This window comes from Mobula birostris, chromosome 6, assembly GCF_030028105.1.
Source record: "Mobula birostris isolate sMobBir1 chromosome 6, sMobBir1.hap1, whole genome shotgun sequence".
NCBI classification, from domain to species: Eukaryota; Metazoa; Chordata; class Chondrichthyes; order Myliobatiformes; family Myliobatidae; genus Mobula; species Mobula birostris.
Genome location: NC_092375.1, coordinates 32,080,963 through 32,105,574, shown reverse-complemented (window position 1 = coordinate 32,105,574; position 24,612 = coordinate 32,080,963). Strand labels below are relative to the sequence as shown.

General features: G+C 42.4%; 1 protein-coding gene across 2 annotated transcripts in view; it reads left to right on the top strand.

Annotated features, from left to right (window-relative positions):
- The first annotated feature begins 1,218 nt into the window (after positions 1–1,218).
- Positions 1,219–24,612, top strand: part of tmem45a (transmembrane protein 45a) — an 88,667-nt gene continuing 65,273 nt past the window's right edge. For both annotated transcript variants that reach the window (XM_072260126.1, XM_072260125.1), the window contains exon 1: positions 1,219–1,415. The gene's annotated coding sequence lies outside the window, so the exon portion shown is untranslated. The remainder of the gene's footprint in view (positions 1,416–24,612) is intronic.

Below are 24,612 nucleotides of genomic sequence, written 5' to 3'. Positions count from 1 at the left end.
GGCTTCTTTGTGGCAGTACAGGAGGTAATGGACAGGCATGTTGGAATGGGAATGGGGGACTGGAATTGAAATGGTTTGCCACCGGGAAATCCTGCTTGTTGTGGATGGAGCGAAGATGCTCAACAAAGCGGACCCCATTCTATTCCGGATCTCACCAATGCAAAGGAGACCACATCAGGAGCACTGGATATAGCAGATGACCTCAACAGAATCACCTGTTCAACTGTTTCTAAACGTTTCTGATAACAATACCTAACATAAAGTAAATTTATAATTTAAAAATATAAACATTAAAACATGTTTAGTGAATATAAATTAATTATAACATCAATACTAATTCAAACAAAGGGTAAACAACCAGATCACTTTACTACATCTATCTATCTTTTCAGTTAGGTTCAGCACAATTCACATGAATTGGGCCTTTTCTGGTACACTGCTAAATTGAAAACTCAGGTACAAACTGCGTCAGCTCAGCAAGTGCTGTATGTTTAAATTAAATTTTATCGTGGAGTTGCTGCATTTCCTGCTGACTGACTTGTCTATGAAACCTTTGACTGCTCAATCTCAGTCAGGCCGAAATGTGAGCAGATACAATTACCAATGAAGCCAGAATACTGTTCTGCTCAGAAAATGTGTTGAGGTAAGCTTTTATTGTTGATGAAGTTAATATTCCACCACTGCATAATTATTTCCATTCTAGTTGCAGGAAATTTATGATTGAAATTCAAAGTAAGTTGGTAAATTGTTACATATTTTGAGGTACAGTGAAAAACTTTATTTTGTATGCTATCTATACACATCTTTTCAATGTAACAGTACATTGGGGAAGTACAAGGGAAATAAGAATAGATTGCAGAATTAATTGTTACAGTTACAGAGAATGGCATGCGAAAGAATCAAAATACAGTATATGGATTTCAAGCAATATGATTTAAAGCAATCAATCAAAAATAATAAATTTATTACCTAACTGAAATTGTAATCTTTCTACAAATAATCTGAAATGCGCAATATATAATAAGAACTTGATGTAGTGGGAAAACTCACAGGAAACTTGTTGCCACATCGACCTTCGACTTCCCTGCTCCCGCAGTTACATCCTTTGTTTGGGAGGTGGCGCTGCGTAAGCACGTTGTTACATGGATTGACAGTCCGGCCGTCCATTCCGAGGCAGAAATTAACCAGCCGGGACCAGATTCTACCTAATCAGCGGTTTGAGTAGGTGGAGCGGCGTTCTCCGGCCGGTTCAATATATCACAGTTAGAGGTCTGTGTCGATTAGTTGTATTCTGGTGGAGTTTTGAAACCTGTGTTGCTTTGAAACGGAAAGAAGTGATGAAAGTATTATTCAGGACTTCTGGAGACAGACTGAACTGAGGACGAGTGTATGGAGCATCTTTAAAGCACTTTCGGGCAAGTCAATTAATATTTTAAATGAGCAAGCCTCCGAAAAGCTGAAAATGTTGCTACTTATTTCTTTGTATGTTTTACTACTTTTCCAGCGTGTTGCTTAGCGAAAATAACTGGGATGTAAATACTGTTAAAGGATACTTTTTATTTAACATTGTTTAAATATGAAGTATCAGTGACTCATTAAATGCTAGCCGCGGATACGTGACAGAATCAGTATTAATCTGCTGTGTTATACAGGAACATTCGACTGCTCACTTTACATAGTGAAATAGTTGTAGAAACTGCTGCGGTGTTGTTGGACCAGAACAGTCTACGAGTCTACTCTTTACGTGAAAGAAATGGTTTTAATCTTAGTTGCAAAAACGGGTCGCAGAGAAGTTGAAAATAATGGCATTTTCCCAGTAAGATTTTTCATGAAAACACACCATCTGGTGATACCGATGACATTTGTTTGTCTCCAGGTCAGCTGCAAAGAAAACGAGTCCGTTTAGACACTGTCCTTTCTGTAACCTCATGTTCAGTGCGGGTAAAAAAAAATGTCCCGGCACATAGCTGGTCTGTTAGTCGTTACTGTTTTTTCCTACACCAGAACGTTTGTACTAAAGAATGTACTGGGGTTGGCCATTTAACAGAAACTGTTAGGCAGACATCCCCAACAGAGCGATATTTCGAGTTAGTGTTTTTAAGAACCTGATCAGGTGTTTTTTTTTAATTACTGATGTATGTCATGAAATGCTCTGAGGGAGAAGCACGGCGAAAAGACATAATCTATTCTAAACACAGTGCATATAGGGTACAACGAGACAATGTTCATAGGTTCATTGACTGTTCAGAAATCCGATAGAGGGGGAAGAAGCTGTTCCTTAAAAAACTGAGAAAGGGACTTTAGGCTACTGGACTACCTCTCCAAGAGTAGTAACAAGGAGATGGCATGTGCCAGATTGTAAGGGTCCTTAATGGTGGATGTCGCCGCCCTGAGGCTCCACCTTTAAAGATGTCCTCGCTGGTGGGTTGCGGCCCTGATGGAGCTGGTTGAATCGATAACACTCCGTAGCCTGGCGGTCCTGTGCATTGGAGTCTCCACGTCAGGCTGTGATGCAAAAGTCAGAATGTTCTCTACCATGCATCTAGCGTCTATAGGAATTTCAAAGTTTTTGGTGACATACCAGGTTCGTAATGAAGAGCCACTGGCGTGCTTTCTTTGTAATTGCATCACTGTGTTGGGTCCAAAATTGGTACTGAGATGTTGGCACCCAAGAACTTGAAGCAGCGCACCCTTTCCATGACTGGCCCCTCAGTGAGGACTGGCGTGTCCTCCCGACTTCCCTTTCCTGAAGTCCACAAACAATTCCTTGGTCGTGCTGACGCTAAGTGCGAGGTTGTTGCTGCGACTTCACTCGACCAGCCGATCCATCTTGGTCGTATAAGCCTCTTTATTGTCACCTGCCATTCTCCCAACAACAGTGGTATCACTCCGGTTTGTAGATGTCGTTTGAGCCGAGAGTAGAGCATTGGTCTAAATACGCCTCCCCGAGGTACGCCTTTGTTGATAGTGAGATTGGAGGAGATGTTACTACCAATCCGCTTTGACCATGGTCTCCAATAAGGAAGTCGCGGATCCTTTTTCAAGTCTTTAAGTGTCATAGGTCAGTGAGAGCTCAATATCATTTTGTGTTGTATTCAGTATGAGAGTTCAGCGTTAAAACAAAAGTTGCAAATTTGATGACGGGATGTTTATTTGACTACCTTTGGTGTGGAATTAGTGTGGAAAAAGCTTCCCCTCGGGTCCCTTTTAAATCTTTCCCTTTCTTTTAAATCTATTCTCTAGTTGTAGACTCTCCTCTTTCAAGAAAATACTTAACTACATTCCTTATGATGTCATGGGTTTCTATAACGTCACCCCTCAGCCTCCAACACTTCAGCCTATCCAACCTCTCCTAATAACTCAAGCCCTCCAATACTAGTAACACCCCGTGCCACTTTTCTGTGCTCTTGCTAGTTTAATGACATCCTTCCTATAGCTGGGCGAACAGAACTACTCATAATACGCCAAATGTGGTCTCACTGTTGACTTGTAAATTGCAATATGATGCCCCATCTCCTGCGCCAGCCTCACTACCTATGTTGCTGATTTCCAGTATCAATGTACCTGTAACCTTTCTGTGTCTTTGTTCTACAAGGTTCTCCAGGACATTAACCTGTACTTGGAGTTGAGAAGAATAAGAGGGATCTCACTGAAACCAATTGAATATTGAAAGGCCAAGATGGAGTGGAGGTGCAGAGGATGTTGCTTTTCATATGGGAGCCTAGGACCACAGGTTACAGCCTCAGGATAGAAGGATATATCTTAGAACAGAGTTTCAGAGGAATTTCTTTAGTCAGAAAGTGATGAATCTGTGGAATTCATTGCCACATACAGCCGTAGCGGCTTAAACCACTAGGTGTATTAAACTAGAGATTGATAGGTTCTTGATTAAAGGACGTCAAAGGTTACAGGGAGAAAGCAGGAGGATGGGATTGAGAGGGGTAATAAACCAGCCATGATGGGGTGGCAGAAAAGACTCAATGGGCCGAATAGCCTCATTTCTGCCCCTATGTCTTTATAGTCTTACTGTCCAAAATGCAAAACCTTGAAGCTCTCTAGTAGCACCACCTAGCGAAAGCTATCATATTACTTCAGTTTTAAGTAATTTGGGTGCGTTTTTGTGGAATATTGAATTTTGTACTGTCAGCTATCACAGTATAACATCTTTATCAATCAGAATAATCAGATTTAATATCACCGGCATATGTTGTGAAATTTCTTGTGTTGTGGCAGCACATTAAATAGATTACAATAAGTAATATATAATAAATTAGGTAAGTAGTGCAAAGAGAGAGCAAAAAAAGGTGAGGTGGTGTAGTACATGGATTAATTGTCTATTCAGAAATCTGGCAGAGGAGAAGAAGCTGTTCCTGAAATGTTTCAGGCTCCTATACCTCCTCGATGGTAGCAATGAGAAGAGGGCACGTCCTGGGTGATGGGGGTCCTTAATGATGGATGCCCCCTTTTTGAGGCAATACCTTTTCAAGATGCTGGGGACTTGAGTTTACAACTTTCTGCAGCTTTTCCTGATCCTGTGCAGTGGCCCCTCCGTACCAGGTGGTGATGCAACCAGTTAGAATGCTCTCCATGGTACATCTGCAGGAATTTTGCAAGTGTCTTTGGGGACATACCAGGTCTTCTCGAACTCCCAATGAAATATAGCCACTGTCGTGCTTTCTTTGTGATTGTATCAATATGGTGGACCCAGGCTGGATCCTCAAATGTTGACACCCAGGCACACTCCTCAGCACTGTCACAATTTTTCTATAAGGCATGTCGAGTAGGTGTATCTGAGTTTAAAAAGCTGGAAGTATAAGTGTGTTTTACCAGTTCAAAAAGGGATTTAATTTAAAAATATTTTTTGTGAATGATATCGCCACAGGATGGCCCGGCAGCGTAACAGAGCAGCACCAGCTGTAAGTCTGGGGTTCAATTTCAGCTCCTGTCTGCAAAGAATTTGTGTATGTTCACCCTGTGACTGTGTGGCTTTCCTCTCAGTGCTCTGATTTCCGCCCACATTCCAAAGACAAATGGTTTAGGGTTAGTTGTGCACATGTTAATTTGGCCATTGATGCAAGTGACTAATTTCATTGTTTTGATGTGCATGTTACCAGTAAAGCCGATCTTTCAAAAATAAAGTACATGATTTATTAATGTATTGGACAGCAAGTGAGTTTCATGCCTTTGTGCAGCTTCTGTCATTGCTCTTTTTAAATGAAACATATCTATCATACAAGCAAGGACAAGATCTATTTAAGTTTGGGAATATGCAAGACAGCAGAATTGGAGCTACCTTGGAAGGTTGTTGAGCTGAAGGACATTGCAGAATGATGCTCCGTTTGAAAGCTGTATTGGCACTCGTTATCAAAGCTGCTGCATGAAATCATCTACAAGAGCAGGACTGAGCCACGCACACCAGCAGTAGCCCAGAGTTCACTGCTGATCCGCAAAGTACCGGCTGTTCTCAGTTACAACTAATGAAGTAGTCTGGAGCGTTTGCTGAGGATTTGACACAAGGTAGACCAGAAAGACTAAAAGGACTGAGATAGCCTGTTTCCGTGCTGTAATTGTTATATGATTAAAAGTAAATGGGATACTGATAGGAGTGATTACCGAAGTGATTTCTGTGTTAATTATCCCCAGGTTAAGGAAAGGAAATATGTTGCAGTTCTGCACATCCTTGATATCTTTAAGTGTGAAGTGAGAGCATAAGAAGAACACATTTGGTATTCATTTTACACCCTCCTGACGAAGGATCTGGGCCCGAGACGTCGACTGTACCTCTTCCTAGAGATGCTGCCTGGCCTGCTGTGTTCACCAGCAACTTTCCAGCATCTGCAGATTTCCTCATGTTTGCATGGTACTCATTTTGCTTATTTTAATTTTAAGGGATGTCACGGGTGTTTCACAGAAATGACATCAAATTAAATTTAACAAATCCATGCCGGGTGATACTGTAGTAGATGGTGAAAAGCATTGTCAATAAGTTAGCAACAGGAATTCTGCAGATGCTGGAAATTCAAGCAACACACATCAAAGTTGCTGGTGAATGCAGCAGGCCAGGCAGCATCTCTAGGAAGAGGTGCAGTCGACGTTTCAGGCCGAGACCCTTCATCAGGGCTCTAATAAGTTAGAGTAATTTTGAAAGAGAAAGGGGAGGTAAAGAGGCAGAGAGTTTTAAGGAGAGAATTAAAACCTCAGCATGATGCCTCTAACGGTGTAGTGAATTGAGTTTGGACGTCCTCAAGGTGCAAGAATTGTAATATTGTAAATATTGAAGGGAATGAGGTTACAGACTCAACTAGTGGATCATTCAATATATTTAAAGATCTGGGTTTCTCAAAGTATGGGTGAATCTCAGTGATGGGCAAGAAAATGGTCAACAGTGTGATCAGCCATGATCTCATTCAATGGCTGAGAAGTCTAAATGTCCTTTATAGAGAAACATGGAATCTTTGTCATAGGAGGCTGTTTGCACATCAACAACTATGTCCCACTTTATATTTTATTTCTCCCGTTGTTAACTGAATGCTGCTCTGAGCATCAGCATGATTGACAGCTAAATGACTGTGTGCCTAACCATAGAACATAGAACCATAGAAACTACAACACAGAAACAGGCCCTTTGGCCCTTCTTGGCTGTGCCGAACCGTTTTCTGCCTAGTCCCACTGACCTGCACACAGACCATATCCCTCCATACACCTCCCATCCATGTATCTGTCCAATTTATTCTTAAATGTTAAAAAAGAACCCGCATTTACCACCTCGTCTGGCAGCTCATTCCATACTCCCACCACTCTCTGTGTGAAGAAGCCCCCCCTAATGTTCCCTTTAAACTTTTCCCCCCTCACCCTTAACCCATGTCCTCTGGTTTTTTTTCTCCCCTTGCCTCAGTGGAAAAAGCCTGCTTGCATTCACTCTATCTATACCCATCATAATTTTATATATCTCTATCAAATCTCCCCTCATTCTTCTACGCTCCAGGGAATAAAGTCCTAACCTATTCAACCTTTCACTGTAACTGAGTTTCTCAAGTCCCGGCAACATCCTTGTAAACCTTCTCTGCACTCTTTCAACCTTATTTATTTATCTTAACCAAGATCCAGGCATTCAGGGAACCATGCATCGTAAAGAAATTGGTTCTTTTGTTTTAGATGAACAAGGTAAGGAAATATAGCAATAATTGGGTTTATTCTCCACCCTGCCATCTCATCTAGAGAAACTGAGTTGATAGTTCCAAATATTAGTAACCAGCAAGTATCATGTTGAATGGTGTCGTCCTGTTACCATTCACTTTGAGAGAACTAGAATGTAAGAGCAAGGATGCAATGCTGAGGTTTTGTGAGGCATTGGTCAGACTGCACTTAGAGTATTGGCAGCAGTTATAGGCCTCTCATCTGAGAAAAGATAATGCTGGCATTGGAGAGAATCCAGGGGAGTTTCATGACAATGATTCCAGGAATGAAAGGGTTAATGTATGAGGAGCTTTTGTGGCCTGGACTTGTACTTGCTGCAGTTAGAAATATGAAAAAGAATCTCATTGAACCCATTGAATATTATTAGAGGTCTAGATAGATTGGATGTAGGGAGGATGTTTCCAATAGTAGGGAGTCAAGTCATTGGATGTATTTAAAATGAAGGTTGATAGGTTCTTGATTGGTCAGAGTATCAAAGGTTACAGGTAGAAGGTGGGAGAATGTTTTTTTAATGACTGTATTTCTGCTATTGTGACGATATGTGCTGAGTGTGACTGTTGGTACCGTGCTTTGCACCTTGGCCCGGGAGGAATGCTGTTTCTTTCGTCTGTATTCACGTGTATGGTTGAATGACAATTAAACTTAAACTTGAGAGAGATAATAAGTTAGCCGTGATGGAATGGCAGAGCAGACTTGACGGGCCGAGTAGCCTAATTCTGCTCCTATGTCTTGTGGTCTAAAATTTTCACGTGGTTCAGCAGTATCATTCCGAGTTTCCATGTGAAGATGTTATCAAAATCTAATTTGATTACTTCCCTTCCATTGTCTGAAAGAGGCCTTTGTATGACAGGCAGAAACAAGAACTATTTGCTAATTTTTTTTACTGTCTTTAAAACAATGTGTTGACAACAGATTTCGTTTTCAACTATTACCTTAGCTTTGTTCAGCTACTGTGTTAACCTTTGAATACAAAATGAAGGATCTTGGTAAATACAATGTTTTGCCAAACTTTATTGATAAGATCTGTGAATGAGTCTTTCCATTATTTCCTCCTTTTCACCACCATTCCTTTTGTAGGGCTTTTACTAAGAGGGATTGTGTAAAGGCATAGCTATAGAGTTGGCTAGGGGTGAGGCGGGTGGTCACACATCAGCCACATTCTAATTGAATGGTGGACCAGGCTCACAAGGCTCCCATTTCTCACTCTAATACCAATTTAAAGAACATTTTGAGATTCAGTGCATGTGGGACTGTAGAAGCTCGTGCTTGCCCTAAGACGTATCACAAAGTAGTGAAACAGGCTTATCAGTCCATCAAGTCCACGTGCATTATCAACCACTCATTTTTACACTAACCCATTTCATCTTCGCTACATTCCAATCAACCCTCACCAGATTGTACACACTAGGAGCAAATTTCAGTCTGATTAAATAGCTATGGTGACAAGGAGGTGTGGAGGAGTGACTGAGTGATGTCATATCAACAACCTCACACTCAATGTTAACAAGACCAAGAAACTGATCCTGATGAAGGGTCTCGGCCTGAAACGTCGACTGCACCTCTTCCTACAGATGCTGCCTGGCCTGCTGCATTCACCAGCAACTTTGATGTGTGTTGCAAGAAACTGATTGTAGTCTTCAGGAAAGGGCAGCTGAGAGAGCACGCACCAGTCCTCACTGAAGGATCAGCAGTGAAAAAAGTGAGCAGCTTCAAGTTCCCAGGTGTCAATATCTGAGGATAGATATGTCTTTGGCCAACACGTTGATACAATCGCAAAGATGACACACAGGCAGCTCTACTTTATTTGGAGTTAGAGAAGATTCAGTATGTTATCAAAGACTAGCAAATTTCTACAGATGTTTGGTGGAGAGCATTCAGCCTGGTCTGGAACCTCCATAACACAGGATTGCAAGAGGCAGCAGAGGATTGTAGGCTCAGCAAGTTCCATCATGGGCACAACCCTCTGTACCATCGAGGACATTTATTTATTATTTTTTAAAATGCGGCACTAAATAGGCCCTTCCAGCCCTTCAAGCCATGCTGCCCATCCTTAGCCTAATCATGGGACAATTTACAATGACCAAGTAACCTGCCAACCGGTACAGTTTTGGACTGTGGTTGAAAACTGGAGCACCCAAAGGAAACTTGCACGGCCATGGGGAGAACGTACAATCTCCTCACAGGCAGCAGCGGGAATTGAACCTGGGTCGCCTGTACTGTAAAGCGTTGTGCTAACCGCTACACTACTGTCCCATGCTCTGGAGATCTTCTAGAGCTGCGTCCTTTGAAGGTGGCATCCATCATTAAATACCCTCAGCATCTGAGACCTGCACCCTTTGCCCTCAGGGAGGAAGTACAGGAGCCTGAAGACCAACACACAATGTTTTAAGAACAGTTTCTTCCCATCCGCCATTGAATTTCTGAATGGTCAATGAAGACGGCCTTATTGATCCTTTGCATTATTATTTATATTTGTAACTTGGAGCAATTATTATGGCTTGCACTATACTGCTGTTGCAAAACAACAAGCATCATGACACATCCCTGATGATAAATCTGGTTCTGATTCTATCAATCCACAATTGTTTAGGATGTGTGAAGCAACTTGGGCACGTGGGGCCCACCTGGTCACAAAGGGGTTTAAATTGGATTTTCAGGCAAGATTGGATTTTGTTCCAGTGGATGACGTGGTTTGTTTGCACAGCCTAATTCAATCTCACTGGAATTCCGGGCAGCGCCTGTGAATAATGATATCATCATCAACACTGGCACAGCACAGTTAGTGACAGTGCCTGCAACAAGGAACAATGAGCTAATCTCATTCACCACAAAAGATGTGGAAATATTTGAATCTGTAGAGAAACTGGTCTCCTCGGGCTCTTTATTGGTAGTAATCCAAACCAAGTCATCACATTAGCTTGATTTCCAACCTTCTAACCTATCTTGCTGCTCCTGTGGCACAGGAGCTCTCGTGTTATGCCACTGCTAATAGGGGTGGGTTTCACCGACTCTGATGCCCTTCAGGCTTTTGCTAAGTATCATTAATCATGTTGTGAAAAACTAACTGGAGCACAACTTCCACAGTCTTAACAGCCAATAAATTATTGAATGCCTTCACTATTGTCTGCTGAAGTGTTTTTTGGCCCTGAATTGGCTGATTAGCTCTTTGTGGGTTTGCAGACTCTGCCACGGGTGGGACAAATGTTGGATTGGACAGGTCAGTGAGTTGTTTCTGTAGTCAATCCAATATTTTTGCTTATTTCCCTTGAAGAGTTTCAAAGGTATTTGTGCTTTCCTGGATGCCCCTCATCCATTTTGTGCATCAGCAAGGAATTTGTAAGAATGATCTTTCTTTCAATATTGCAGTGAAATATTTTCTGTTCAATTGCCTCTCTAAACATCTCAGATAGTGCAGCTGTCCTACACAGCAATACAGACTACTTCAGCTGTTGAAAACCTGGGGAGGATCCTGAATGCACAGGATTCTTTCTGACAAAGGAAAGTGTGATCTTTAAAGGTATTTAGAGTACTGATGCTTTCTTTGGGATAACATCACCATTAAGGATGCACAGTTCGAGCACAGTTAACTAGCAACACATATCACGGTGTAATAAACTTTTTCTAAGTTCAAGTTTAATTATCATTCAGCCATGTATGAATATAGCCAAATGAAACAGCTTTCCTCTGGGGCTACAGCACAGATTTCAGAGAAACAGAGTTGCAAAGAGAAAATTGTCCTGGTTCAGCTTGTTCTTCCACTGAGCAAGCAGCAGGGGGCAGCACTGACAGGAGGTGCTAGCCCCAACCCAGTACAGGTTTTAGCGCACACACAAAGGTCTTTGCTCTCTTTCACACTGCCCCAGAGTCTCATCCCCTGGGCGAGTGCAACAGGCGGCTCAATACAAGGGCCTAGTCCTCACCGCTACTAAGGCAATACAGCTCCCCTACAGTTGGTCTTGCCAATGAGTTGGTGAACTGGACTTGGAGTATTCTACATTATGTAGTGGATGGGAGACATTGACCAAGATGGCATGCAACTTGGGCAGCATCCCCTTTTCAGACACCACCGTCAGAGAGTCCAGTTCCATCCCCACAACATCACTGGCCTTACGAATGAGTTTGTTGACCACACAGTCTCTTATTGTGACCTTGCACCTTCTTGTCAGCCTGCACTGCACTTCCCTGTAACTGCATTCTTTTATTGCTTTTCCATATATAATCCTCAGTGATTGTAATGAAATGATCTGTATGGATGGCATGCAGAACAAAGATGTTCATTTCGTGTGATGATAAACGAATTTACCAACTTACAATTTTTAAGATCCAGTGAAGAACCAACTGCATACAGATACGACAGCTAGTTGGTGTGCACTAAACTTCAAGGTTGGAGTGTAGTATTTTGCTGTGGCAAAATTCCTTTTGCCAGCATTAAAGTACTACTGATTATCTTCATTGTTCCTGAAAAGACTTTTCTTGCTTAGCTTTGACCGCTTTTCAACATCATTAAGGATTTTGCTGAAAGACATGACAAAAATTATAAGACTGAATAGGATCTTATTAGAATTTTTCTTAATTTTATTGTCTTTTTTTTAAAAAAAGCCTAGAACTGCAACTTTATTTTTCATTAACTTAGTTGGGAATAGATAACTTTTTTCACTGTTGCTGTCAGGAGGATCGGGAGCCTCACCACAAGGTTCAGGAAAAGTTATTACCCCTCAACCATCAAGCTCTTGAACCAGAAGGGATAACTTCACTCAGCTTCACTTGCCCCATCATTGAACTATTTCCATGACCTATGGACTCGCTTTCAAGGACTCTTCATCCATATTCTCTATTTATTTATTATTTTTGTATACGTACTCTGTTAATTTAGTTTGAACTTTACTGACATGCAACAGTGAGCTCATGAACAGAATAATGGCATTATTATGGCATCCTTAACAGTTAATCTTTCTGAGAGTGCAATTATTTAAATAGCTGTTGACAAATGTAATGTGATGTTTGGCACTGATTCCTGTCCAGTAATTCAAAGATTCAATGTACATTTATGTATCCAGAGTACATCTGAGATTTGTCCTCCCATGGACAGTCACGAAACAAAGAAACACCATGGAACCTGTTCAAAAGAACATCAAATACCCAACGTGCAAAAAAAGAGAATGAATTGAGTAAACGGCAAAATGTGAGCGAAAAACCCATAGAATATCAAATATCAAACCAGCAGTATTCAGTTTAGTTCAGTGCTGAGCTGCTAACCGTACAGGCTGCGGGTCCATTCTTTGCTGAAGTCTCCCAGTCCTCACCGATTGCCCCAGACAAACTGCTCAAAAACAGTAACCAGAATCTAGGACCACGTCCAATATGAACGTCAAAGCCCCCCAAAACGAGCCCACAGCCTTGCCGATCAATCCTGGCAACGTGGATCCCTAGATTCCTGCCTTTCCTCTGATAGGAGGAGAGGAAGACCGGTCAAATGCAAGCAGGTGCCCATCCTCTGTTCTCGTCCTCATCGACTTCAACCATGCTCGATGACTCATTCACGGAGAAGCAATGGATCGTGCCCCATCTCCAGGGATCCGGGCCTCCAGGCTGTGCATTCTACTCTAAACCTCGCTGAATTCCCTTGGAGACAGATCACTCAAATGGCCCAAAAACAAACTACCGAAACGTAAGTCCTAAGTTCCAATCATGCAGAGCCTAGTTGTAGAATCATATTTGAAAGAAGTGGTAAGAGAAGTAGTTTTGTGAGCTGGACAGCACCTTTTTCTGCATTGTTCACTGGCCCCATGACCAATTACCTTTCAATTATCAGGCTCTTGAACCAGAGGGGATAATTCCACTCAACTTCACTCGCTCTATCACTGAACCGTTCCCACAACCTCTGGACCCACCTTCCTGCTAGAAGTGCACGTAATTTGCAGTACTTATTGACATTTTCTCCATCGGAAGGTAAGATGCTGGCGTTTGCAGTGTGTTCACAACACTGCCAATAACATTGCAACCTGTACTACCCACTGGAGCAGAATGTTCGAGATTAGGCTGATGTTTATTTCACAACTATGAGGGATCACAGAGTTTTAGTTGCAGAGGGATATGGGTATCCTTGTGCAAGATTGACAGAAAGCTGGTAAGCAAATACAGCAGATGATTAGGAAAACTAGCAACGCTGTTGTTTATTGCCAGGGGACTTGAACATAAGTAGGAAAGTTGTGCCTGTGTTATGTTAGAGCAAATCTGGAATACTGCCAACAGTGATATTTTTGCGTAAGGAAGGGTGCTAATGTGTTAGAAATAGTTCAGTGAGTTTCCTGGACTGCTATCTGGAAAGAAAATGTTGGAAATATTCAGCAGGTCAGGCAGCATCTGTGGAAAGAGAAACAGTTCAGTCTGGGAAAGAAACAAAAATGACATAACTTTAATTTTGCAAACACAAAGAAATCTGCAGATGCTGGAATTTCACGCAACACACATAAAAATTGCTGGTGAATGCAGCAGGCCAGGCAGTATCTATAGGAAGAGGTACAGTCGATGTTTTGGGCCGAGACCCTTCGTCAGGACTAACTGAAAGAAGAGATAGTAAGAGATTTGAAAGTGGGAGGGGGAGGGGGAGATCCGAAATGATAGGAGAAGACAGGAGGGGGAGGGATGGAGCCAAGAGCTGGACAGTTGATTGGCAAAAGGGATATGAGAGGATCATGGGACAGGAGGCCTAGGGAGAAAGAAACGGGGAGGGGTGAAGCCCAGAGGATGGGCAAGGAGTATAGTGAGAGCAACAGAGGGAGAAAAAGGAGAGAGAGAAAAAAATAATAAAAAAATAACAGATGGGGTAAGAAGGGGAGGTGGGGCATTAATGGAAGTTAGAGAAGTCAATGTTCATGCCATCAGGTTGGAGACTACCCAGATGGAATACAAGGTATTGTTCCTCCAACCTGAGTTCAGCTTCATCTTGACAGTAGAGGAGGCCGTGGATAGACATATCAGAATGGGAATGGGACGTAGAATTAAAATGTGTGGCCACTGGGAGATCCTGCTTTCTCTGGCGGACAGAGACCGAGGGCCTCTTCTCTCATCTAGTCATAGTCATGGTCATAGTCATAATTAATTGATCCCGGAGGAAAATGGTTTTCGTTACAGTTGCACCATAAATAATTAAATAGTAATAAAACCATAAATAATTAAATAGAAATATGTAAATTATGCCAGGAAATAAGTGCAGGACCAGCCTATTGGCTCAGGGTGTCTGACCCTCCAAGGGAGGAGTTGTAAAGTTTGACGGCCACAGGCAGGAATGACTTCCTATGACGCTCTGTGTTGCATCTCGGTGGAATGAGTCTCTGGCTGAATGTACTCCTGTGCCCAACCAGTACATTATGTAGTGGATGGGAGACATTGTCCAAGATGGCATGCAACTTGGACAGCATCCTCTTTTCAGACACCACTGTCAGAGAGACCAGTTCCATCCCCACAACATCACTGGCCTTACGAATGAGTTTGTTGGTTCTGTTGGTGTCTGCTGCTCCAGCACACAACAGCAAACATGATAGCACTGGCCACCACAGACTCGTAGAACATCCACAGCATCGTCCGGCAGATGTTAGAAGACTTCAGTCTCCTCAGGAAATAGAGACGGCTCTGACCCTTCTTGTAGACAGCCTCAGTGTTCTTTGACCATTCCAGTTTATTGTCAATTCGTATCCCCAGGTATTTGTAATCCTCCACCATGTCCACACTGACCCCCTGGATGGAAACAGGGGTCAACGGTACCTTAGCTCACCTCAGGTCCACCACCAGCTCCTTAGTCTTTTTCACATTAAGCTGCAGATAATTCTGCTCACACCATGTGACAAAGTTTCCTACCGTAGCCCTGTACTCAGCCTCATCTCCCCTGCTGATGCATCCAACTATGGCAGAGTCATCAGAAAACTTCTGAAGATAACAAGACTCTGTGCAGTAGTTGAAGTCCGAGGTGTAAATGGTGAAGAGAAATGGAGACAAGACAGTCCCCTGTGGAGCCCCAGTGCTGCTGATCACTCTGTCGGACACACAGTGTTGCAAGCACACGTACTGTGGTCTGCCAGTCAGGTAATCAAGAATCCATGACACCAGGGAAGCATCCACCTGCATCGCTGTCAGCTTCTCCCCCAGCAGAGCAGGGCGGATAGTGTTGAGTGCACTGGAGAAGTCAAAAAACATGACCCTCGCAGTGCTCGCTGGCTTGTCCAGGTGGGCATAGACACAGTTCAGCAGGTAGATGATGGCATCCTCAACTCTTAGTTGGGGCTGGTAGGCGAACTGGAGGGGATCTAAGTGTGGCCTGACCATAGGCCGGAGCAGCTCCAGAACAAGTCTCTCCAGGGTCTTCATGATGTGGGAGGTCAATGCCACCGGTCTGTAGTCATTGAGGCCACTGGGGCGTGGTGTCTTCGGCACAGGGACGAGGCAGGATGTCTTCCACAGCACAGGAACCCTCCGGAGCCTCAGGCTCATGTTGAATAAATGGCGAAGTACTCCACATAGCTGAGGGGCACAGGCTTTGAGCACCCTGGTACTGACACCATCCGGTCCTGCAGCCTTGCTTGGGTTGAGACGTTTCACCTGTCTTCTCACCTGTTCAGCTGTGAAGCCCACCGTGGTGGTTTCGTGTGGGGAAAGGGTATAGTCATGAGAGCAGGGTGGGGGACTGTGAGGAGGGGTAGGAGGGGAGAGTGGAATATGTGTTGGTTGGGGGCCGACAACAGATGACTCATGTGGGGGATGGGCAGGGACCACAATGTCACATCTGTTAAAGAACAGGTTAAGTTCATTGGCCCTGTCCACACTGCCTTCAGCTCCTCTGTTGCTAGTTTGCCGGAACCCAGTGATGGCCTCATCTCTTATCTGTTTTCCTATGAAACTTGACTGTAATGCATATTCTAATGTTAGCCAGTAGTTATTACTCAGCAATTCACACTGCATAATTGCAAACACTGCATTTTTTTTGTGCTCTCACTGAGTAAAATTGGGATCTCTTAATTTTCTGCTTCTAAGCTAACCTTGGATCAAAGTCATACAGAGGGGACTTAAAGGTGGCAGCCTGGTCAGAATTTTGGCTGAGGTTTTTGCTTTGTTTTGGTATACAACAGCTAAGTATTCTGTAAAGTAAAGATGTCACACCGATGGCTGCTTTGGGAATAAGGAGATGCACTGGATTCCAGTTAATTGAGCCACATTGGGACCAGTACATTTTGGCCAAATTAAGTGACTGCCCCAATTAGCTGAAGTTTATGGAAATAGTTAAAATGGTATGTAAAAAAAAAGGAAAAGCTGAGTGACAAGTTGTGTATTTAAGTGAAACACTGGACAAATTAAACACTAACGAGACTATAAGATACATGAGCAAATTAGGCTATTTGGCCCATCGAGTCTGCTCTGCTATTTCATCATGGCTGATCCAATTTTCCTCTCAGCCCCAATCTCCTGCCTTTTCCAAATGTTATACTGGTTGGATTCTATGCCCTGACCAATCAAGAACCTATCAACCTCTGCTTTAAATGTATATATAGACTTGGCCTCCACAGCTGTCTGTGGCAATGAATTCCACAGATTCACCATCCTCTGGCTAAAGACATACCCCCTCATCTCCATTCTAAAAAGATGCCCCTCTATTCTGAGGCTATGTCCTCTGGTCTTAGACTCTCCCACCGTAGGAAACATCCTCTCCACATCCACTCTATCAAGGCCTTTCACCATTGAGGTTTCAATAAGGTCACCCCTCATTCTTCTGAATTCCGGGAAATACAGGCCCAGAACTATCAAATGCTCTTCATATGACAAGCATTTCAATCCTGGAATCGTTTTTTTTAAACCTCCTTTGAACCTTCTCCAGATTCAGCACATCCTTTCTAAGATAAAGGGCCCAAAACTGTTCATAATACTTTTTTTTTCCAATATATTTTTATTGAAGGAATGACACAATACAGAATACATAATGGATTACATTTTCCTCCATTTTGCTTTTATATCTTACCCCTAAACAAACCTCCCCTCACCTGCCCTCCCTGAACATACCATGGCAGCTAATGTATTTACAATGCAGCAATTCACAAATACGATTACGGACATTTCACAGCCATACCCCCTCACTACTTCAAGATGAAGGCCCACACACATCCACAACATGTCAGATGATCCAAAATACACTCATATTACAATTCATCAGCCACCCTGTGAGGTAAACCATAAGCGTGTTAAATGGGAGGCAACTTCCCAAGTACAATCAAGTGCCCTCAACTAGTAGGTAATTCCTTAAGACTCCTGAAATATGACAACAAAGGTCCCCATTTCGAATAGAACTTTTTCACAGACCCTCCTCAAAGTGAATTTAATCTTTTCTAATTTCAGAAAAAACATTACGTCCTCTAACCAAGCAGCAGCAGTTGGGGGAGCGGCAGATTTCCAGACCAGCAAAATTCTCCTACGGGCCAATAGCAATGTAAATGCAATGATATCCGACTGGCTTGCATTTGAGCCCAAGACATCATCTGCCACACCAAATACAGCTATAAGCAGCCAAGGTCTCAGTTTCACCCCCAAAACTTCACTGATAATTTAAAAAACCAGTGCTCAAAAGCCATCAAGCCGAGGGCAAGACCAAAATGCATGCACTAAACTAGCGGGAGAAAAGGAATGCCTGTCACAGCCAGCATCTGTCCCGGGATATATGTCAGCAAGCCTGGCTTTACTTAAATGTACCCTGTGTAAAACTTTAAATTGTATAAGTATCTTGTTCATAATACTTTAAGTGAGGCCTTACCAGTACTTTATAAAGTCTCGACATTACGTCCAATACTAGTACAGTGAAGTAAAATTGTTCGTTCCCAATACTTGTAGAAGAATTCGTCTGCTTCCCATTCTTATGACTGTAAATGAACAAAATCAGTGAAGAAACCTAATGCAGGGAATATATTTCCTTCATATGATGCTGTGGACATTTGCATCTTCCAAATTTTTATTTTCTTTGTAATAGTCAAGGTGATTGTTGATAACAATCAACAATTTAGGAACTATGAAGAATTTGAAGTAGTGAATTGCTTTATTTTTCTCTCCCAGCCATTTCTTGCATCTCTAAGACCAAAACCTTGAAACCGCAGTGAGCAGAATAGTTCTGAACTGTCTTGCTGCTTATTTCTTGCCAACTATGAGTGTCAAAAATCACTGCTTTTTTTTTTAACACAAACAAATGCAACTGAAGTTATTTAAAAACTCTTTGCTTTAAGCATGGTATAGTGTCTAATGGCCACGCGACTGATGCTAACTAGAAACCATTTGGCAACAGTCTCCTGCTCCAGTGATGCAGCATAGTCTCCCAAATAAACGAAGGAAATTTCAGCTATTTTCTTCCTTAGTTTTTGTTCTCTAAGAGTTGACCCAGGTAAGCGGCTGCTCTGGTTAACAGATAACCCTATTAACTGGAAATCACTTGTGGCTTTGTAAGTTTAAAACACTAAACTTCATGGGAAGATGCAGGAGTACAAAATAGGTGTCTAACTTCGAGTTTAAGTGAGACACCCTCGTGTCACGTGGTAGCATGGCATATGCAATTTCTATATTTATGTATATAACCCAAAATGAATTACTTAAATAAGAATGCTTAATCAATATAAATAAATAAGTGTGTGTATGTGTGTGTGTATATATGTGTATGTATATGTGTGTGTGTGTATGTATGTATGTGTATATATATATACACACACAAGATTACTCTAATATTAAATATACAATGCACTGTATATCATTTCTACAGAGAACTATATTTATTTCTTCAGGCCAGTAATTTCAAATTAAACCCAAACCTTTGTTCAGACTGGAAAAAAGAGATTGAAATGTTATCAACAGGAATTCTGCAGATGCTGGAAATTCAAGCAACACACATCAAAGTTGCTGGTGAACGCAGCAGGCCAGGCAGCATCTGTAGGAAGAGGTGCAGTCGACGTTTCAGGCCGAGACCCTTCGTCAGGATTAACTCTGCCTCCCACTTTCAAATCTCTTACTAACTCTTCCTGCAGTTAGTCCTGACGAAGGGTCTCGGCCTGAAACGTCGACTGTACCTCTTCCTAGAGATGCTGCCTGGCCTGCTGCGTTCACCAGCAACTTTGATGTGTGTTGATTGAAATGTTATACTGGTTGGATTTAAGACTATTTTGGAGAAATTTGTTAGCCCAGTTTCTCTCTTTTTACCTGTGGTGAACATTGAGAGTAAAGGCAACCAAGTGGAATACGGCCAGTATGTCTCTCAGAATCAGGTGTAATATCCTTGGTAAGTGTCATGAAATATGTTTTGTGACAGCAGTGTATTGTAATACAAAAAACTAAATTACGATATACATGTGTCTTCACCTCTTTGATGGCAGCAATGGGAAGAGGGCCTGACCTGGGTGATGGGGGTCCTTAATGATGACCTTTTTTGAGGCATTGCCTTCTGAAGCTGTCCTGGATGCTGGGGAGGCTCATGCCCGTGATGGAGCTGACTGAGTTTGCATCTTTCTGCAGCCTTTTCTGATCCTGTGCAGTGGCCCCTTCATACCAGGTGGTGTTGGAATGCTCTCCATGGTACATCTATAGAAATTTGCAAGTGTCTTGGGTGATATACCAAGTCTCCTCGAACTCTTAATGAAACATAGTCGCTGTCGTGCCTTCCTTGTCATCTGAGACACCATGTGGCAAAATACTGCCTGGGGGGAGGGGGGCAAAGTAAAGGGTCAATGGAGATTCACTGGTTGTAGGAGATAGGTCAGTGTTTAACCTGAATTAATCCAAAAAAAATCCTTTAGAAGGAAGTATAAAGCAGGCCTTGGCAGTATTTATGTTCATCTGTGTAAATCCATGGATCTCATTCTGAGGCTGAGCAGCAAGGACCGATGAGGAAAGTAGACCATGGGGAAAAAGTGAAGGATGAGGGGCTTAGAGGAAAGTGATAAGCCTTGTTACTGAGAGAAGTCAGGAGACTGGCCAAACTACTTCAAAGTGACACGGCAGCAGCAGTAACTGAAATAACCATGTGTTGGAACAGTGCAGCAAAAGAGCACCCCTGAATACCCAACATGTCGAACTTTGAAGTGGATGGGCTACAGCAGCAGAAGACAAGCATGCACTCAGTGGCCACATTAGGTTCAGGAGGTGGTGTCAGAGTGTATATTACTGCATGAAATGCTACTGGAATGTGTGCAGTATAGTAAGCAATAAGGAAGGAGCAGCAGATTTTGAAAGCAGATAATGTAATGGGCTGACATAGATGAAGTTTAACAAGGAAATCTCAATTCATTTTATAGGAAGAATGTGGAGAGGCACTATAAATAGTACAATTGAAGGTGGTATGGGAACTAGAACAGTTGACAAAGGAATTAAGGGGCTGAATCTTTGGGTTTATCAGTAAAGGCCTCATGTATATTGTCACAAAAATGATGGCATATCTTTATGAAACACTGGTAAGGCTCAAATTGTAAGAAGCATTCTTTGTAAAGTATGCCAAATCCTGAGAAATGGTGCAGAGAAGATTTAGAAGCAATTGAAGTCATATCACAAACCAGAACTGGAGTACTGTGTACATTTCTGGTCACCTACTTACGGGAAAGATACCAAAAAGGTTGAAAGAGTGCTGAGAAAATTTACAAGGATGTTGTTGGGACCCGAGTTACAGGGAAAGTTTGAAAAAGTTGGGATGTTATTCCCTGAAGTGTAGGAAAATGAGGAGGGATTTGATGGAGATATACAGACATCCCACCCTGCAAAAACTCATTTCAGGGAGGTAGCACCCTGCCCACGCAACCCCATATCCCCCCCCTCCCCCGGTTGACATCCAAGGGTGTATGTAATACTTTGTTTAGTGATTTTGTCTATTCTGTAAACCAAGTTGGATATATGCAGAAGATATGACATTAAAATGTCTGTCTAGGTACCATATCTGATGCAGACTTTGGTGACCGTGGTTTTCCATATATTAAAACATGTACTTATGTTATCATGTTTATTCTATTACAACTTTAAGCAAGTCTACAGGGAGTTTGGCCTCATCACGTAGGACATCAATAGAGTAGCTCCTTAGCAGCTAGCCAGCCAGTTTAAATAACGTTAGCTATGCTAATGAACGAATGACACCTGTTAAACTCACCTCAACATGTCTTCTACATTTTAACCCCCCATGGGCAATAGAAAAGTCACTGTTACAAGCAGTGCAGTGAGCAACACTGTCATTATTTTTGAGGTCGACTGTAAAGCCCGCCCACAGAGAAAACTGTTTGGTCTCTCTTCGTGCTAAGTAGACCTATCAGCTGCCTCTTGCTCTCCCTCAAATTGATTTCTGGGATATTGTATATAATTTCCGGGCGTCAGGGAGCTGCTATCAATATGCGGGAGACTCCTGGAACTTCTGGGAGAGGTGGGATGTCTGGGTATACAAAAAATGAGGGGTGTATATATAGGATAAATGCAAGCAGTTTCTTCCCCCACTGAGGTTGGGTGAGAATACAACTAGAGGTTATGGATTAAGAGTGAAAGGTGAAAAGCTTAGAAACAGAAATCTGCTGCATATTGCAGGCCCTTCAGTCCACCATGTTGTGCCGACCATGTAACCTGCTCTAGAACTGCCTAGAATTTCCCTGCCACATAGCCCTCTATTTTTCTAAGCTCCATGTACCTATCTAAGAGGCTCTTAAAAGATACTATTGTGTCCGCCTCCACCACCTTCACTGTCAGTGTATTACATGCACTCACCACGTTCTGTATTGAAAAACTTAACTCTGACCCCTTGTACCTACTTCCAAGCACCTTAAAACTGTGCCCTCATGTTAAAGAGAACATGAGGGGAAACTTCACTCAGAGGGTTGTGAGAGTGTGGAACGAGCTGCCGGTGGAAGTGGTAAATGCACATTTCATTTCAGCATTTAAGAGGAGTTTGGCAAGTATGTCGATGGGAGGGGTATGGGGTTTACAGTCTGGGTGTAGGTTATGAGACGAGGCAGAATGATAGTGTGGCATGAACTAAATGGGCCGAAGGGCCTGTTTCTGTGCTGTCAGATTCTGAGTTTCTCTTCTAAATAAACAAAGTTGATTTTCATAAAGTAAATAAGTTGTTTTCAGATTTTTACTAATTACGAAGGAATCGGACTAAACTGTTTTCACATGCTAAATTGTAAAGATTTTAAATGTGAACCTGAAGGAGTGGAAATTTGCAGTGCTGTGGGAATTGGGAAGGGTAAAACAACCAATTAGTAGTTGTTTCAGATACAGTACCTAGTCCTGCCAGATTGGGAAGCCTGGTTGCCTCTTGTGCAATATCTCCCTCTAATAGTAATATGAATACCACTATTTTTCCAACAGGTTTCTCAACATTTTTTTGGAAGGAAGTTTAAAGGCTCAAACACGCCCTGCCTGAAATCCATTCCTTTCGTCCTTAAATGGTTATGACACATCAGAATATACTGCTCCTAAATTCAAAGTAAATTTGTTATCAAAGGATGTGTATGTTGCCATTCATTTTCTTGCAGGCATTCACAGTAAAAAAAAAAAGGAAATACAATAGAATCAATGAAAAATTACACACAAAGACAAACAACTGTGCAAAATAAGACACACTGTGCTAAAACAAATAATAAATAATATTGAGAACAGGAGTTGTACAGTCATTAACAATGTATCTCAGAAGGGGCTTTAAAAGAAGCCTGAAAAGGTAACAAGCCCAATAGATAGAGGATCAGAATTGGGCCGCTTGGCCAATTAAGTCTGGTCTGCCATTTGATTATGGCTAATCTATTTTTCTTCTCAGTCCCAATCTTCTGCCCTCCCAATCTCCTGCCGTCTCCCCTAATCCCTTCATGCCCTGATCAATCTATCAACCTCTGCCTTAAATATACACAATGACTTAGCCTCCAGAGCTGATTGTGGCAATGGATTCCACAGATTCACCTTTCTCTGGCTAAAGAAATTCCTCCTCATCTCCACTTTAAAACTCCTCTATTCTGAGGCTGTGTCCTCTGATCTTGGACTCTTCTCTTCCCCCCCCCCCCCCCCAAGGAAAAGTCCTCTCTACATCCAGGGCCTTTGACCATTTGATAAGTTTCAATGAGGACAGCCCTCACTCTTCTGAATTCTAGTGAATACAGGCCCAGAACCATCAACATGCTCTTCGTATGACAAGCCTGGAATCCTGGAATCATTTTCATGAACCTCCTTTGAACCCTCTCCAGTTTCAGCACATCCTTCTTAAGATAAGGGGCCCCAAACTGCTCACAATGATCTAAGTCAGGGGTCCCCAACCTTTTTTTGCACCGCGGACCAGTTTAATATTGAGGATATTCTTGTGGACCGGCCGACGAGGTTGGGGGGGTGGGGGGGATGTTCAATTTCAACAGTGGATGACGGAGTGAGGAAGGGTGCAGCTGACATGTATCAATTCATATCTCCAAATCATATCGTTTCCTCGCGGCCCGGTAGCACATGCTACCTGACCTCTGCTCGAAGTAAGGCTTCAACTGTGCTTTATAAAGCCTCAACAGTACACCCTTGCTTTTAGTTCTCTTGAAGTGAATGCTAACATTGCATTTGCCTTCCTCACCAGACTCGGCCTGCACAAGGACTCCCAAGTCACTTTGTACCTCAAATTTTTGAATTTTCTCTCCATTTAGAAAATAGTCAACCCTTATTTCTTCTACCAAAGTACATGACCATACACTTCCTGATACTGTAATCCAGCTGCCATTTCTTTGCCCATTTTCCTAATCTGAGTCCTTCCGTAGCCTCACTACTTGCTCAAAGCTACCTGACCCTCTACCTTTCTTTGTATTATCCACAAACTTCACCACAGAGACATCAATTCTGTCATCTAAATCATGACATACAATATAAAAAGAAATTGTCCAGGCACGGACTCCTGTGGAACACCACTAGTTACCTGCAGCCAACCAGGGAAGACTCCTTTATTCTCACTCTTTGCCTCCTGCCAATCAGCCACTGTCTTATCGATGTTTGAATCTTTCTTGTAATACCATGGGCTCTGACTTGTTAAACAGCCTCATGTGTGGCAGCTTGTCAAAGGCCTTCTGAAAATTAGGTACATAACATCCATCGATTTTATTTTGTCTATCCTGCTTGTTATTTCTTCAAAAAATTCCAACAGATTTGTCAGGCAAGATTTTTCCTTAGAACCCTGACTTTGGCCTATTTTATCAGGTGACTCCAAGTACCATGAAACCACATCCTTAACAAGAGACTCCAATATCTTCCCAATCTCAGAGGTCAGACTAGTGGTGTTCCTCAGTGGTCAGTATTGTGACCGCAACTTCTCACATTGTTTGTCAATGATTTAGAAAGTGGAATTGATGGCAAAGTTTGCGGATGATAGAAAGATATGTGGAGGGGTAGGTAGTGCTGAGGAAGCAATGT